General features: G+C 34.2%; 1 pseudogene; it reads left to right on the forward strand.

Moving 5' to 3' along the window:
• The first annotated feature begins 8,172 nt into the window (after positions 1–8,172).
• Positions 8,173–18,263, forward strand: LOC113920398 (annotated as a pseudogene).
• The last annotated feature ends 210 nt before the right edge of the window (positions 18,264–18,473 follow it).

Genomic DNA, 18,473 nt, shown 5'->3' on the forward strand with positions numbered 1-18,473 from the left:
TTCTAAATATTTTTAAATGGTCTTTAAGACTTCTTTCTCAACCCATGTGCTATTATTTATAAATGTGAATATTTAGGGAATTTCCAGTTATCTTTCTGTTATTGATTTCTAGTTTAATTCCACTGTGGTCTAAGAGTAATTTTATGAATTTTATTCTTTTAAGTTTGTTAAAATCTTGTTGTTGTTGTTGTTGTTTTTAATGACCAGAGTATGTTCTATGAGAATATGTATTCATTGTTGTTAGATGAAGTATATCATTAATATAATTTAGGTTTAATTGATTGAGGGTGCCATTCAGTTCAACTATATACTTTCTGATTTTTTCCTTGCTAACTGCTGGATCCATCTATTAGTGATAGAAGGGTGTTGAAGTCTCTAATCATGATATTAGATTTGTATATTTCATCTTGAAGTTCTATCAGTTTTTACCTCATGTATTTTGAAACTGTTGTTTAGCACATACACATTAAAGATGCATATCTTCATTGACAATTGACCCCATTATCATCACTACATAATGCCCCTCTTTTTCCTTGATATTTTTCCTTGCTCAGAAGTCTGCTTCTTCTGAAACAGTAATTCCAATTTTCTTTTAATTAGTATTAACATAGCACATCTCTCTACATCCCTTTATTTTTAATTTTTCTGTGTCTTTATCTTTAAAGTGGAAACTTTAAACTTGTATATATTCACTTTGACTGTTTCTGTCTTTTAATTCACACATTTAGGCTAGCCACATTCAAGTGATTATTCATATAGTTAAATTAGTGTCTATCATGTTTGTAACTATTTTTTTGTTTGTTGCGCCTATCTTTCTTTGTCTTCCTTCTCCACTCTTTTTATGCCATCTGTAGTTTTAATTAACCATTTAATATAATTTAATATTCTTCCCTTTCCTGCCATAAAAATTATTCTTATTTAAAAAATTATTTAGTGGTTGGCTTGGATTTTGTAACATCTATTTATAATTTATGATTTTAGATTACTAAAATCACTTTCAAATAACATCGCACAACTTCATAGGTAGTGTATATATGTCATAACATGGTATTCCCAATTTCTCTCCCTCATCCTTTATAACACTGCTGTCAATAACTTTGCTTACTCACAAGTTATAATCACCAAATACATTGTTGCTATTTTTATTTGAACTAACTTTATTTTTAGTTAATAAATAATAATAAAAAGATTTTATTTTACCTTTATTTATTCCTTCTCTAATGTTCTTTCTTTCTTTATGTATATACAAATTTCTCATCGGTATACAATTTTCCTTTTCTAAAAAGAACTTCTTTTAATATTTCTTACAAAAGAACTCCACTGGCAACATTTTCCTTCAATTTTTTTGTTAATTTTTAAGGATATCTTTATGTTTCTTTCACATATGAGAATAACTGCTGGATGCAAAATTCTAGGTTGGTGTTTTGTTTTGTTTTGTTTTTCAGCTATCATGTTTAAGTCTTTGGTCTATTTCAAGTAACATTTTGTGAGTGTGTGAAATAGGGGTCCAATTTCATTGTTCTGCATGTATTTCTTCAGTTTTTGTGTCTGTGTCCTGACACTTTACTAAAATTGTTGATTAATTCCAACAGTTCTTTTGACTGATTCTTTGGGATTTTCTATAATAGGATCCAATTATAAGCATAGTGACAATTTTAATTCTTCCTTTGCAATTTGATGCATTTTATTATTTTTTCTTGACTAATTGGGCTACCTGGGACTTTCACTACTATTTTGAATAGAAGTGGCGAAAGTGGGCACTTTTGTCTTGTTCTTAATTGTAAAGAAAACTTTTCTATTTTTTTCCAGAGTATAATGTTAGCCATGGGTTTGTCATATATGGCCTTTCTTATGTTGAGATATGTTCCTTCTATACCCAATCTATTAAGGGTTTTTAATCATGAAAGGATGTATTTTCCCAAGTGCTTTTTCTGTATCTTCTCACATGATTATGTGATTTTTATCTTTCATTTTATTGATGTGATGTATTACATTTATTGATGTGCATATGTTTAACCATCCTTGCAACCCAGGGATAAACCCACTTGGTCATGGTGTATAATCCTTTTAATATGTGCTTGAACTTGGTTTGCTAATATTTTGCTGAGAATTTTTGCATCTATACTCCTCAGAGATATTGGTCTGCAGTTTTCTTTTCTTATGTATGCTGCTCTGGTTTTGGTATCAAGGTAATGTGGCTGCAGTGAATGAGTTTAAAGATGTTCCCTCCTCTTCAGTATTTTAGAAGACTTTGAGAAGGATTGATGTTAATTATTCTTTAATATTTGATAGAGTTCTCCAGGGAAACCATCTGGTCCTGGAGTTTTCTATGTTGGGAATTTTTTTTATAACTGGTTCAATCTCTTTACTCGTTATTGGTCTGATCAGATTTTCTATTTCTTCCTGATTTAGTCTTGGTAGGTTGTGTGTTCCTAGAAATGTATTCATTTCTCCTAGGTTACATAACTTGTTGACATATAATTGTTTGTAGTAGTCTCTTATCATTCTATTTATTTCTGTAATATCAGTTGTAACATCTCCTTTTTTCATTTATAATTGTTTTGATTTGAGTCTTTGTGATTCCACCTAATGTTAGTAATGTAATCACATATAGAAACTTCTCAGGGACATCTCAGTCGAGTAGTCTTCTCTCTTTTTTTTTTTCTCGTTTAACTAAAAGTTGGCCAATTTTGTTTATATTTCAAAGAACTAGCTCTTAGTTTTGTTGATCCTTTCTATGTTTTTTTCTGGTCTTTGTTGCATTTATTTCCAATCTGATCAAAGTTATTTCCTTCCTTCTGCTAACTTTGGGCTTAACTTGTTCTTATTTTCCTAGTCCCTTGATGAGTAGTTAGGCTGTTTTCTTGAAATCCTTCTAATTTCTTAATATATGCATTTATTGCTAATTTTCCTCTTATAAATGCTTTTGCTACATCCCATAATATCTTATATGTTGTATTTTCATTTTCATTTGTTTTCAAATAATGTTTATCTCCTTTTTGATTTCTTCTTTGATCTTATGGTTATTTAAAAGTGTGCTATTTAGTTTCCATATATTTGTACATCTTTTATGTTCCTCTTGTTGATTTCTAATTTCATACCATTGTGTTTGTATTCTGCTATTGGAAGGAATGTTCTTTACATGTCCAGTAAATACATGTGTTCTAAAGTGTGGCTCAATGCCAGCATTTTCTTGTTGATTTTCTACCTACTTCTGATAGCAAGAGTTTTGAAGTCCCCTACTATTAGTGTATTGTTGTTTATTTCTCCCTTAAGATTTGTTAGTATTTTCTTAATAAATTTTGGTGCTTTTATGTTGGAAGTGTGTGTGTATATATATATATATATATATATATATATATAATATATATATTTATAATTATGATACCTTCTTGATATATTGACCTCTTTATCATTATATAATGACCTTCTTTGTCTCCTGTTACTCTTTCTGGCTTGAAGATTATTTTGTCCGATATAACTATGGCTACACTCACCTTCTTCTGCCTTCCATTTGCTTGGAATATTATCTTCCATCCTTTCACTTTGAGTCTGTATTGTTTTTACAGCTGAGGTGAGTCTCCTGTGGGCAGCATATAGTTCATTCTCATATTTTTTACCCATCCAGCTACTCTGCCTTTTGATTGGTGAGGTCAATCCATTTCATTTTGGGAATATTGATATGTAAGGATTTACTACTGTCATTTTTATTTTTTTGCCTTCTGGATATCTCTCTCCATTGTTTCTTTTTCCTTCTGTTTCTGTCTACCTTTGTAAGTTGGTAGTTTTCCATGGTGATTTGTTAGTCTCCTCTTTTTTTACATTTCATGTCTTTGCTCTAGATTTCTGCTTTATGGTTACTACGAGATTTAAATAAAACATCTCATAGATAAAATAGTGGGGGTTTTTTGCTGGTAACAATTTATCTTTATAGGCTTATAAAGGTTCCATTTTTTACTACACCCCTTTTACATTTTTGATGTCATAAATTATCTCTTTTTATGTTACCAAGTTGTAGTAGCTATAGTTATTTTTAATGTCCTTTTCTTTTAACCTTTATGCTCAAGTTAAAAGTTAAATATATTACTGTAAAAAAGAGTTAATTTTCTAATTCTATCTATTAATCACCTTAATCAGAGTTTTATGTACTTTTGTCTTTTTGTTTAGTCTTGAAGAAGTTTTATTTTTCAACATTTTTGTAAGGCAGATCTAGTCATAGTGAACTCCCTCAGCTATATTTCCTCCTTTCTATCTGAAGTATAGTTTTGCCAGATAGAGTAATTTTGGCTGACAGTTTTCATCTTTCAATATTTTGAATATGTCATTCTACTCTCTCCCAGCATGTAGAGTTTCTGCTGAGAAATTTGCTGACAGCTTAGTTCCTTTATAGGCTACATTGTTGTTGTTTCTCCTGGCTGCCTTTTTAGTTCAACAGATTCTGGTAAGAGGGCCAATCAACCCAGGTGGTGGGATTTCAGAGGTCATGGTTGGTCCCCTTGCCAGAATCTTAGGGAAGACAGAAAATTTTTTCCTTCAGGTCTCTTTGCCTTCTTCTCTCTCCTTCACCTGTCCCCAGATCCTGTGGTTTCTCAATGAGAGCAAGAGTTCCAACAGATGCTAGATGGATCTTTTGGGTGTCCTGGTTAGTGTACTGTGTGGAGACACTTTTTATCAGCTATGGATATCTGATTAACTGTAAATCAAAGGGGAGAGAAAAAAAGAACAACTCAAGCCACCAAAATGTTGGTGTCACTCTGCTTGCACATTTTTTAAAGTCTGATGTATTTCTTATCTCTACTCCTAGGTAAGGTGTTGTAAGTAAGGTGTTTTGACTTTTCTGGCTTCTCTAGGTTTTTCCCTTTGTCTTTGGGTTTCTTCAGTTTGAAAATGATAAGCTAAAGTATAGATTTTTTTTTTTGTATTTGTCTTGCTGCATGTTCTCTGAGCCTCTTGAATGTGATTCAGTGTCTGTCATTAATTTAGAAAATTCTTAGCCATTTTTCTTTCAAATATTTCTCCTGCTTCTCTCTTTCCTTGCATCCCATTACAAGTCTGTTATACCTTTTGTAATTGTCCCATCTTTATTTAATATTTTTTTCTTACTTCTTTACATTTCTTTTCAGCTTGGAAATTTCTATTAACATGTCTTTAAACTCCCTAATTCTACCTTTGTTTTCATCCAATATACTGATAAACTTATTGAAGACATTACTTATTTCTGTTACAGAGCTTTTTTTTATTTCCTTTTGATTATTTCTTAGAGCTTCTATTCCTTATCTGTTTACATTACCCACCTGTTCTTGCATATTGTCCACTTTTTCTATTAGAGCATGTTAATCATAGTTACTTTAAATTTCTGATCTGATAATTCCAAAGTCCCTGCCATATTTGACTGAGATAATTGCTCTGTTTCTTCAAACTTTTTTTTTGCAACAGGCAACATTCATTTTAGCCTTTTGCCTGTCTTATAATTTTTTTAAAGTTAAAAATTATATATCAAGTAAAAGAAACTGAGGTAAGTCAATCTTCAGTATGAGTTTTTATGTTTAGCTGGCTAGGAACCTGACAGTATTTGTTTGCTATAGGTGTTCTGTCTGAGGCTAAAATTACCTCTAATGAATTTTTTTTTTTTGTCTCTTCTGTTGTCTTTAGACATTCCTGAAGACTCCATTAAATAAGGTCTGAGACTTGCAATTTCTTTCAGCTGTCATCCCTTGTTATTGTACAGGAATCCTATTAATGTAGTGGTAAAATACTGGAGGAGGAGAACCATGTTCTAGTGTTACGATTAAATATAAATCTTTGTGTGGCCTGGCACCATGGTCTGTGACCTTCAAGAGAGCTTCCCCCCCTTCTTAAGTGAGACAGGAAGGCTAGAAATGACTGGAGTTGGATATATCTATTCTCCAGGTTAGTCAGGCTCTGGTAAAAATTTTCTTCGAAGGCATGTCTTTGTTAAGGGAAACAGAGTTTTGTGGGTGTATTTCAAATTTGGAAGGGAGGGGATTTTTCTTTGATCTTCACCCTGAGGCTCTAGTAGGGCTGCTGGAGGTAAATCTTATTACAGCTTGAGAGGGTCCTTTTAAGTCTGGGCCCCTAAGAATTCTTACTCTCTCAAACTGGGACATGCTTAATCTGTAGCAAATAGTTACCCTTTAGGTTCCCTCACTGCTCCAGCAGTGGGTCCTGCCTTGGCTAAACTGGGATTCTCTGTTTTACTTGTCTGTCTCTAGATTTGGGGATGATGATTTACCCTGTGACCTCAAGTCTCTGAAAAATCAAAGAGTTGTTGATTTTAATATTTTCTAGCTTCTTCCTTATTTTGACTATGGGAGTGAGGCCTTGTAAACTCTTTCCAGGTCAACTAGAAAGTAGAATCTGGCAGTTCTATTTTAGTATTTTACCTTTTCCTATGATTCTTTGCAGTTTCAGTGAGATGTGTTTAGGTGTACATTTGATTTTATTTATTCTGTTTGGGGGTGTGATGTACATCTTTAAATATTCATCTCTTTCTTAAATTCTAGGTTGTCTCTAACCTTTAACTCTTTACATATTGCATTTATTTTATTTACTCTTTTTATTTCTCTTCTGGAACCCTGGTTTTCTTGGCTGTACTGCTTCCATCCTTCACATTTCTTAACTCCCTTTCTCATAATTGACATTTTTTAGCTATTGGCAATAATTTATTTGACTCTATTAGTCAGTCCTTGAATTATTCCTTCCATTGAGTATAATCAGCTGTTAGATCATTTATAATATTTTTATGTATTCAGCTGCTAAATTTTCATTTTGTAATTGTTCTAGTTGATTCACCTTCAGTTCAACTTTTCTTTCTCCTGTCTTCCTACTCCTTCATTATGAATGCTATTTTTTATTCTTTTACCTGTTTAATCATTGAAGCAATGATTTTGTAGCATCCTCCAAATAATTTCATTACTTCTCATTCTCAGGGCATTAATTCTGCTGTTTATCGTACACACTAAACCTTCCAAATAGAATCTCATTTATATTTATGATTTTACTTTTATTCACTGGAATTTCAAAATTCTTTGGAGTTTTACAAAGTCTAGAAAATGAACAATTTATTATACAGCAGTTTTAAATTTATTCCAACTCAGGAATCCAGAGATTGTGATAATAGAGGATCAGCTTTCATTTAATTTTGAGACCTGGGGATTCATGCATAGTAAAATAATTCTGAGTTTGGATTACAAACTTTAATGTAGAACTACTTGGGGTTTCAGTCTCTTATTGACAGCATTTTGTTTTTCTACATAAAACTCTAGAACAGTGTTGATTCCTTTCCAGTTCCCTACCTTTGAGCTGAGGATTTTGTGTTCTATGAAGACTGAAAATCATTTGAGGCTCTAGCTTCTGAGAATGGACCTGAGGTACAGTTTCCTCATGTCAAGTAGTCCACCCACCTGAGACTTCTGTCTCAGCATTAGCACCCCAGTCTCTCTCCCTGGCCTCAATATGTAGTCTGACAACATCCTGAACCTGGGCAGTGTCAGGTGTTACTTACTTCCATAGCTGTTAGTTCTTCTATTCTCTAGTATAGGAAGATTTTGCCTATATTTCAAACTCAGAAATGTAATCATTTCAGTCCTTTTAATATATTCAATATTTCAATGTGCTGGGGCAGAAGGACATCTATGTTTACTCAGTCTGTCATGTGGCCCAAAATCATGACTCCTTTTTATATATTATTTTGATTTGGCTATGTTTCCAAAAAGCCTTTTATTAAAATACTACAAGGTCTTTATTCTTAGGGCAGCATCATGGTAAAGTGTAAAGAGCAAGGCCTCTGGAATAAAACACTCTGGCTTGAATGATTACTTATGATTTTGTGACTGTAGGAAAACTATTTAAACTTTTTTGGATTTGATTTAAAATGGCAAAATAGAATACCATTTTTTCCTTTTATCTCTATAATTATCTAAAAGAAATAAGAAAGTGGAAAAACAGATTCCTAGTGTTGACAAAACAAAGAGATGGGAGTACCCATGAGACATAATATGCAGGACCAGTTAAATAATTTGTGGGGTCCAGTGCAAGATGAAAATGTGAGATCCTTTTTTTGAAAACGATTATCAGGGTAATGACACCATAGCACTAAACCAAGTACCAAACCTTTTTTAGCTCAGGGCCCTGTGCTCTTGGACAAGCACAATGCTCATAACATCAGCCCTGATAAGATGTTTGGAAAAGCTTCTAAATGAAGTAGTGTTCAAACAGGGTAACACAAGTGCAGTAAGAGGATCCTGCAACTACAAGTCACAGGTAAAGCCCATATAACAGAGCTTTCCAAACTAAGCGGCACATCTGCATGGAAAAAACCATTAGCAAATTCATAGGGAAATTCTTCCAGTGATTACTTTGTAGTAAAAAGCTCAGAGATTTTAGGTTTGAAGTGCCTGGGTGTGCATTCTAGCACCATCCCTACTGATCGTATGAATGTGGACACATTATTAACCACTCTGGGCTGTACTCCTCGTCTGTGAAACAAGGATAATAAAAGAGCTTATCATGATGGGTGTTTAGATGGGAGGTCTTAGAGGAGTCTATGGCATATAGTAAGTAATATATAAAAGTTAGCTATTACTTTTTTTTCTGAACACACCATTCTAACACTGTTTAAATTACTGGAGAATATAGACAGAAAAGGAAACATTTGCAGATCATAAAAATCCTAAGTAGAAATATTTGAATTATTTATTTATTTCTAATATACTTGGCATGTAGAAGGCAGTTCCCATGATGCTATAAAACCCAGCCAGAAAAATGACAAAATTTACGCATTAATAAAAAAAGTTTTGTGAATCACAAAATCACCACAAAAAAAGTAAAAAAAAAAAATTAAACTGATAATATTTTGCAAAGGGCAAAATGTATTTAATAAATATAGTGCTTCCTCAAATAAATAAGCATTTCTTTTTTATTTATTTTATTTTTTTTAAGATTTTATTTATTTATTTTACAGAGAGAGACACAGCGAGAGAGGGAACACAAGCAGGGAGAGTAGGAGAGGGAGAAGCAGGCTTCCCCGTGGAGCAGGGAGTCCGATGTGAGGCTCAATCCCAGGACCCTGGGATCAGGACCTGAGCTGAAGGCAGATGCTTAATGACTGAGCCACCCAGGCACCCCAGCATTTCTTTTTTTTTTCTAAATGAAGACTGTTGACTATGCTTTCTTAATATTAACTTCATGTCAATTCCTTTAATTGTAAACCATTCATATTTTTTGCACATTTTCTAGTAAATTAAAATTGAAATTACAACAAAATACTGAATTTTTTTGCCTATCATTTAGGCAAAGGTAAAAACTCTGGAGGGTTGCATGGGTGGCTCAGTCAGTTAAGTGCCCAACCTTTAATTTCAGTTCAGTTTATGATCTCATTGTCCTAGGATCGAATGCCCCTGGGGACTCTGTGTTCAGTGGAGAGGCTGCTGAGATTCACTCCCTCTACCTCTGCCCCTCCTCTCCTGTTCACTCTCTCTCTCTCTCAAATAAATAAATAAATCTTAAAAGAAAAAAACAACACTTTATAATATAACATGTAGGCAAGGGTGAAAAACAAGGAATCTCATATGTTGCTTGAAAACTGAAAAATTTTACTGAGACAAATTTAGAAACCTCTTCCAAAATTTATTTATTTTGTTTAGGATTTTATTTGTTTATTTGTCAGGGAGAGAGAGAGAGAGCACAAGCAGGGGGAGCTGCAGAGGGAGAGGGAGAAGCAGACTCTCTGCTGAGCAGGAAGTCTGATGTGGGACTCGATCCCAGGACCCTGGGATCATGACCCAAGCCAAACACACACACTTGACTGACTGAGCCACCCAGGCATCCCAAAATCTCTGCCAAAATTTAAAAGATACTGCTTGATCCAACACTTCAGCTATATCTTCTACATTATATTCGTAAAATGTGCAATGGCTTATGAGGAGATATTTACTTTCAGCAATTTCCACTATATCTAAAGATAAAAATTCCTTAGGCTTCCAAGGATATGGATGACTAAAAAAATTATATCTGCATATTGTGGAATACTAAGCAGTCATTAAAAAGATGTGGCATTTATCTTAGCTAATGTGGAATCCCCAAAACCATCCCCACTAATTAATGTCAAGAAAATGATAAGGATACACACATTGCCTTTACTGCTTATTTTTTTTTTCTTGGATATATTAGACAATGCAGTTAAACCAGAGAAAACAATTAAAGACATTAAAATGTGGAAAGGAGAAATAAAATGATCTCTATTTGCAAATGATATCAATAATAAAACAATTTAGTTGGATAACAGAACATAAAATTAACTAACAAAAATCAGTACCATTCATATATACAATCTGTTAAAGGGCATAATGAAACATTGCCATTTGAGATAGCTACATCAAAACTATAGTATTCCAGAATAAATTGAACAAGAAGTTTGCTAAATTTATATGAGGAAAACTAAAATATTCTTTACTGAAAGACACAAAAGGAGGCTTAAACAAATGGAAGGACATTATTTTAATCTTGAATATGATGAGTAAACATTACAGAGATGACATTTCTCTCTAAATTAGAAGTAAAATATTTTTTAATGAGAACTTTTTTGTTTCTAGAGACAAAATGATTCTCTTATTCATTCAGAGGAATGAACTTTGAAAAAATAGCTGGAAAAACCCTGAATATAGAACAAACCCACCCCACCAGCAAATAAACGTGTTAAAGAGCTCCTACAATGAAGACAGTGTGGTAGTGCACATGGAGAGGGATGGTAATGAAACAGAATGGAAAATCTAAAATTAGAAGCAAAAACATTACAAATTTCTCATTTGACAAATGTCACATTTCAAAGCAATGGTGGAAAGATAAAATTTTAATAAATGATGTTAGAATATTTAAGTAGCCATTTAGAAAAAGGTAAAATGGGATCCATAGCTCATACATCATAATAAAGTCCAAATATGCAACATACTAATGTAACCAAGTGATACAACATGAATAATAGAGGAAAAGAAGAATGAATTCCTTCATTATTTGGGTACTGAGAAGTCTTTACCTGTGACTCAAAGTTCAAATGCAAGGAAAGACTGATAAATTGAAGTAGATTTTTAATGCATTGCATAAAGAAAGCATGTAAACAAAATCAAAGACCAAAGAAAAGTCAGAAATAAACATTTGCAGGCACCTGGGTGGCTCAGTTGGTTAAGCGTCTGCCTTTGGCTCAGGTCTTGATCTTGGGACCCTGGGATCGAGTCCCTCATCTGACTCCCTGCTCTGCAGGAGGTCTGCTTCTCCCTCTACCCTTTCCCCCGTCTGCTCCTGATCTCTCTCACAGTCTCTATCTCTCTCAAATAAATAAATAAAATCTTTAAAAATAAGAAGTGTTTGCCAGAGTTACATTAGAGATAAAAGATAATGTTTTAACATATAATAAATTATTAACCAATAGAGAAAAAGCTCAGCAGAAAAATAGGCAAAATACATGAAGAGTTTCTTAAAAAAATGATAGCCAATGAAACTTAAAAATATGAAACACTGCTGAACTTTACTGATAACAGAAAATTATAAACTAAAACTACAATTTGGTGCCCTTTCTCACCAATCAACACCTTGACCACACATTCTTTTGGCAAATCTCTGTAGAAACACTCTTCCACATTACTGGTGGAAGTGCAAAGGGATACAATACACTTGAGAGGAATTTGGCAAAATCTAACAACACTTAGAAAGGACATTTTGGCCCTCCATATCCACTTTTTGGAATTCATCATGAATATATACCCATAAAAATAAAAATAAACAATCCAAAATATTGGAAACAACCTAAATAACTAGATACAGGAGACTGGCGCTATAAACTATGGTGCATTCATGTAGTTATAAGTGAACCCAAGTTCATATGCCCAAAGCCAAGCAAAGCCAATCACTGAGGCATGGAATATGCAGCAAGGAAAAGGTTTATTCGAGAAGCAGCCAAAGGAGGACATGGGAGGACGGACCTCAAATCTGCTTCACCCAAATGAGGTTACAAATTGTTATAATCAGAGGGGTTGAGATTACATACATATTGGAGAAAAGGGTGGGAAGCTTAGGACTATTCATGAGGAAGGATGGAGCATGCACACTGAGCAAACATATAGTAACACATATCCTATGTTGACTTTGGCCTGGAGACTTAATATTTTTGGCCCCTGACATCAAAAGGTGAAATGTAGGACAAGAAAGAGGGCCATAGTGTGCTCTGAGGGCCCGTATAAACTGGAAGGTGTCTTGGGGTTATTTCGGGTAAGGGATGAAGGACCTTGTGTGTTCATAGGCTGGAACCATATCAGTGACCTTCATCTTTGTCAGTCTGAGTCTCTGAGGGAACAGCTAACAGATCTGTTACTGGGATCTGAAGAGAAATAAGAGCTGATTAAGGAGCAACAAGCCTCTGAAAAACAAGCTTTCAATGTCTTGTTAGTCTCAACCTCATTAACCCTATGAGGCAGGAAGCCTGATTAAATTTTGAACTTATAATAAATTAGCTATAAAGGGGGACAAGATTGGGAAATTAGAGATGTTTGAATATGGATTATACATATATAACATTTTATCTACATATAAATATCTAAGTACATATAAATATTTTATCTAAAATTAAATTTTAGTGTCATAGTGTCACTGCAGTTATGTAGGACAATATCCTTATATTTAGTAGACATACACTGATGTGTTTTATTTTTAAGCATCCTGATGCCTCCAACTTACTTCCAATGGTTCAGCAAAGATGAATGAAATAATGAAGTGTGTGTATGCGTATATTTGTGTGTGTGTGTGTGTGTGTGTGTGTGTATGAGAGAGAGAATATGAGCTAAATGAGCAAATGTTAACAATTGGTAAGTCTAGTTTTTAAAAATATTTTACATTTTTCAAATAATAGAAGTTGGGAGAACAGTTGATTTAAAGTGTGTGTCGTTTAATAAAAATTTTTTAAAAAGTGTTGGTTTATCTCAATTTTCAAAAAATCATATTTTTATTTCATTGATTTTTCTCTATTTTTTAATTTAATTACTTTCTATTATTTTAATATTTTCTTTTTCTGTGTTCTTTGTATTTACTTTTTTCTTAGTTTCTTAAGGTGGGAGCTTAAATCATCGATTTCTCATTCTTCTTTTCTAAGTTAAACATTTAATTCTATAAATTTCCCTTTGAACTCTTGTTATGTTCAATGTATTTGATATATGGAATTTTCATTTTTATTCATTTTTAAAAGCTTTATCATTTTTCTTGTGACCTCTGTTTCAACCCTGCAGTGATTTAGAAGTGAATTTTTTAATTCCCAACTATTTTGGTAGATAGCAGATATCATTTTTTATTGATTTTAATATTAATGTCTCCATGATTTTACAAAAGAATTTGTACAATTTCTAGTCTTTATAATTTGTTAGTGTTTGTTTTATGGTACAGAATATGATCTTGGTGAATGTCCCATGTACACTAGAAAATTTTTTTTATTTTTTGTTATTTAGTTCAGCATATTGACAGTATTAATTTTCTACTACTTGTTTCTACTACCTATTCTTTTATTATTCATTTTCTATTTGTGCTCCCTGGTTTTTAACCCTCTATTCCATCTTTCTTTTTGATTATATGAATAAGTTTTAGAATTTAATTTTAATTTATATTCTGGCTTTTTGGCTATTTTCCTTGTGTTATTGTTTTAGTGGTTGCTCTAGGAATTGCAATTGTATATGCCTTCCTTATTACAGCCTATTTGGTTTAATGTTTAAGTACTTCATTTTGAACCTAGATGTCTTTAAAATATTTAAGACTCTTTACCATCCCCATGCTCCTTTATTTTGTAGTTGTCATATATATTACAACTCTATATAATAAAAACCCTCCTGATAATGTGGCAATTTTTGTCATTAATATTCATGTATATGTTTAAAGAACCTACGGAAATAATATTGTTTTATGTTTACTAAAACATGTGCCACCCAAGTCATAGAGCTCTCTGCCTGAGTTTCACCGTCTGAAATGACACAGAGACAGAGAAAACAAACATGGATACCTCCTGCTCCTTGGAGTATGCAGTCTCCTTTCCCTGATTCCTGTAGCTAGAAAGATAGGGCTTCAACTGGAGATTTAGCTGACAGCATAACAAGGGCTAACATAGGCTCATGACTTGAGATTTTTTTCTCAAGGTAAAGGTGCAAAAGAAACAAACAAATAAAATATGAGAACCTTACCGATATCCAGGTTGGTCCTCTGAGTTTTCACTCTTCCCTATAACTTACTTTGAAGGATCCTTAGGTACTTTATTTTTTGCATCTTGTCCAGTGATTTAGCAGGAAAGATGGTTAAAGACAGCATACTTGGCTGAGAGGAACATAATTCTGTGCATTTTTCCTGTAGTGATAAGGAAACTTGTGACAAAATGAAAAACTATGAACTCATGTCCATGCCATATTTGGTTCCATACAAGACTGGATTTATGCAGTAAACTAAATACATAAGTTTACATAAGTTTAATGTAAAACATCAGATTTAAATTGAAATGCATTTTGGTGGGAAAATTGGGCCTCTTTGGGGAAATGATAATATTAGGACCCAGATAAACTGGGTATTATGTGAATCTATAGAAAAACTTTCTATCTGAACTTTCTGGGTAAATTTAATTTTACTATCATAATATTTAACACATTTAGTGTTTTTAAATTACCTTTGCTAAAAAATATATAAGATAAGTGAAAAAAAAAAGGCCAGGTTTTAAATGGTACGTTCATTATTTGATAAGAACTGATTCTGGACCTTCCACATTTTATTTATTACACACATCTATTTTATTATTCATTTGTTTTTTAAATGATGCTGGAAGCACATACAGTGTAATTCTAGACAGATCAGGGTTTAGGATTAAACTTTTGAAGAAAAGAGGTAAAACATACACAAATGCTCATCATTTATACAAAGAATGATTTGACCTATGTAAACCTTATTTTCATCAGTTCTAAAAGTAGGATAATAATTTTACCTTCCTGTGAGATTTATTCAGCAAGTTATATACAATAACATTTACAAAGCACATAGCCATGTTTCTAGTGCATCATCTCAATAAGTGAAAATTGATGTCATTATTATATTCTAGGTATTATGTCAGATGCTAGGGAAATGAACCACAATGAAGGCACTGTACCGACTTTAAAGGAACTGTGTGGGAATACAGTCTAGTGGAAAAATGGTATGTAAGCAACCACATTATAACCAGGTTACTGAATTATGACACAACAATTTTGAAAACATTAGTATGATAACAGAAGCAACTAATTGTAAAGGTAGAAAAGAAAGGCAATTTTCCTATGTATCTTATACTCTTTACATAAATAAAGTTTATCTCAAATATGTATTAAAAAATGAGACCTTCCCCTTGTCATGGTAAGGAGAAACCTTCAAGATATATTGTTTATGAAGTTATAGAGACACAAATGATTGTACTGATTACACTGCTATTTGAGTAAGATGAAATACACACTCATAACACAATATATGATTATTTCTGGAAAGTTATTTGAAAAAATATAAACACTGTTTATCCTTGAGGAAAGATACTGTTGCCAAGGTACAGGAATAAAAGGGAGATCTGTAAATTTAAAAAAAAAATTATTTACCACCCTTTATATGTATTGTCTATTTAGAATTTTAATGATATATTTAGGGATTGAAAGTATAATGTGGGAAGATGTTATTGACACAGTATCTTGGTGTAAAATGTAATATAAAAATAGTCACTCAGTAATTGTTTTTATGGTTCTTTTGGGTTTTTTTAAGCAACACAGTTGATTGTTAGTACCATTTAGTTAAGGAGTTCTTTCCAAAGATCAGTCAATCAATCTTTCTATATTTTGTCATCAGCCTTCCAAAACTCTTGGTGAATTTCCAGAACTATCTTAGGGTTTCAGAAATATTCATTGACCTACATACAAGCCAATATATTTATCAAGTGCTTTTCAATTTTCTGACATTCCTAACATTCTTTCATTTTCCTCCATAGTTGCTAAGCCCAGAATGACATTTTCTGCTTCCTTTGTGACTTTCCTGCAACTGAAGGAAGTGGGGATTTCAGAGGCTTATCAGGCCAGTTAACCTTGCATGGAGCACATATATCTCTCCATCTAAGTCATCTGGACTCTGGGACTGAGATCATCCCTGGCATTCCAGCTGCTGTAAGAAATATATATTTGGCCTGTTGAACTTTCCCAACATTTTAATTTGGCTTCTTCCACATTACAACATGTCATCAACCCATTTTATATATGCATATTTACTCACAAGTATATATTTACTTTTTAATTTCAACTGAAAGCTCACTGGGGCCTCCCACAGCACTTATTATTTTTAAAATAAGTTGTTAAACAATAGAAATGTGTAGCAGACACAGCAGGTTCCGCCTATTAAAATCCCGTTTGTTTTCTCTTCCTACTTCCTAAGAGAGCCCCAGTTCTAATTGGGGCAGCATTATGCTCTGCTAAAAATACGTTTTCTTCTAACCCATCTGGCTGCAAGGTATGGCAGTGTTCACGGTTCTGGACAGCGCCATCTCATTTTGTTCAGGGCTCTAGGCAAATATTTTTCTGGGATCTCTGTCTACATAAATAGTTTGATTAAAAATATATTACAGAGATGTCTACTTCTATGCGTGACATGCATTGGACGGGTTTTCCCTTATTTCTTCCGGTAAATGCAAGACAAGTCCTGGGTATTATTTACACAACAAACATACAGACACTAAATGGTGGAGAAAAGTAGATAGCCCAGCTGGGGACATTGGTAACTGAGGGATGGCATGGTAGCAAGTTTCCTGGGTTTTCTCTTTGTCTCCTATGTCCCAGACTAAATACTGGAGAAGCAAGCAATCCAGATACATCAATGGGCAGAGATATAAGCAAAAATAAAAATAAATAAATGAATAAATAGCCATAAGGAAATACTGCTTTCTTATCCAAAGGACCAGAAAAGAGGCAGCCTAGCAAGACAGAAACTTTGGGAAATAACCATTCTATTTCAAACACCAGGGCGGGGGGGGGGGGGGCGCGGAATAAAAAACAACTGAGGCCCCACTCTCAATTCCACAAGCAGAACCTGAGTAGAAAGCTGAAATTGCATCCTCACCAAGGTGTAACAAGGCTCCCCACATCCATAATCAGGGTGATGTCAGTGAAGACCTAGGAGGGAGCCAGCAGGTGCATCACTGGTGAGTAGTTAGGTGCCAGCCCCTCTGTTTAGAGAAGTAGATACCACAGGAGGGCCCTACACTTCACTCCTACTCATGGGGAACAAGAAGCCTGTGTGCTCAGTGAGGTGTTCATACAGTGTCAGAGGAGACCTAGTGGAGAGTCAAAATTTTCACTAATGCTTTTTTTTTTTTTTATTTGAGAGGTAGAACGAGAGAGAGAGAGCATGAGAGGGGGGAGGGTCAGAGGGAGAAGCAGACTCCCTGCTCAGCAGGGAGCCCGATGCAGGACTCGATCCTGGGACTCCAGGATCATGACCTGAGCCGAAGGCAGTTGCTTAACCAACTGAGCCACCCAGGCGCCCTTCACTAATGCTTTGTGGGGAAAATACTGCTTTCTCCATGGTATCAGTGGAGGCTACTGGTCTACACAAGAATCCCTAAGGAATCTACTTTTTAAACAAGACCTCAAGTATTAATAAGTGAGTCCAGCAAAGCCCCAAGATATAAGATAAATAGACAAATATTAATTGTATTTCTATACACTAACAACGAACACATGGAATCCAGAATTAAAATGCAACACCAGGGCTCACACAGGCACTAGGAGGACACAGCTCCAGGTCAGGTCTGGGGATGTCCTAGCTGCTGGGGCTCCAGAGGAGTAGCTGGAACTGCATGGACAAGAAACTCTGAGTCTAGTAATGCCTATGAGGCAACATGGGACAAGATGGCAGAGATACCTTCCTAGCAATGTAGGACCTAAGCAGCCAGGTGGAGTGACAGACGGTCAGCCTCCACAAGGAACCACTGGAACAGCCAGTGCTGGATACATTCAATGTAGAACTAACGATGCCATAGAAGAGGAAATGGAAGACAACCTGACTCAGGTGGACGGTACCCTAGGACATCTGAAAAACAATGCCCTAGGCATGGGCAATGAGGTTGAGGCTCCAGATGGACTAATAGAACAGATCACAGAAAAGGCTGATGTCAACAAAATGGTATTGAGTCTGCCAAGGCCAGAGCAAGGAAAGTCATTGACAGTTAAACCTGCTGCTCTACTTATCTTGTATTCACTTCTCTAGTTCCTTCTTCAGAGTTTGACATTTTGGTTCCACGCTGTTTTAACCAGGAGATAATGTGCAAGAAGGGCCAGGAGTAGACCCCCCTATTATTTTACATTCTCTTTTCCCTTGCGAGTTGACTACTGCTCAGCTTTCCTTCCAGAATTTTTTTTCAGTTCATACTCTTAGATTGG

The sequence above is a fragment of the Zalophus californianus genome, chromosome 3, assembly GCF_009762305.2.
Source record: "Zalophus californianus isolate mZalCal1 chromosome 3, mZalCal1.pri.v2, whole genome shotgun sequence".
NCBI lineage: Eukaryota > Metazoa > Chordata > Mammalia > Carnivora > Otariidae > Zalophus > Zalophus californianus.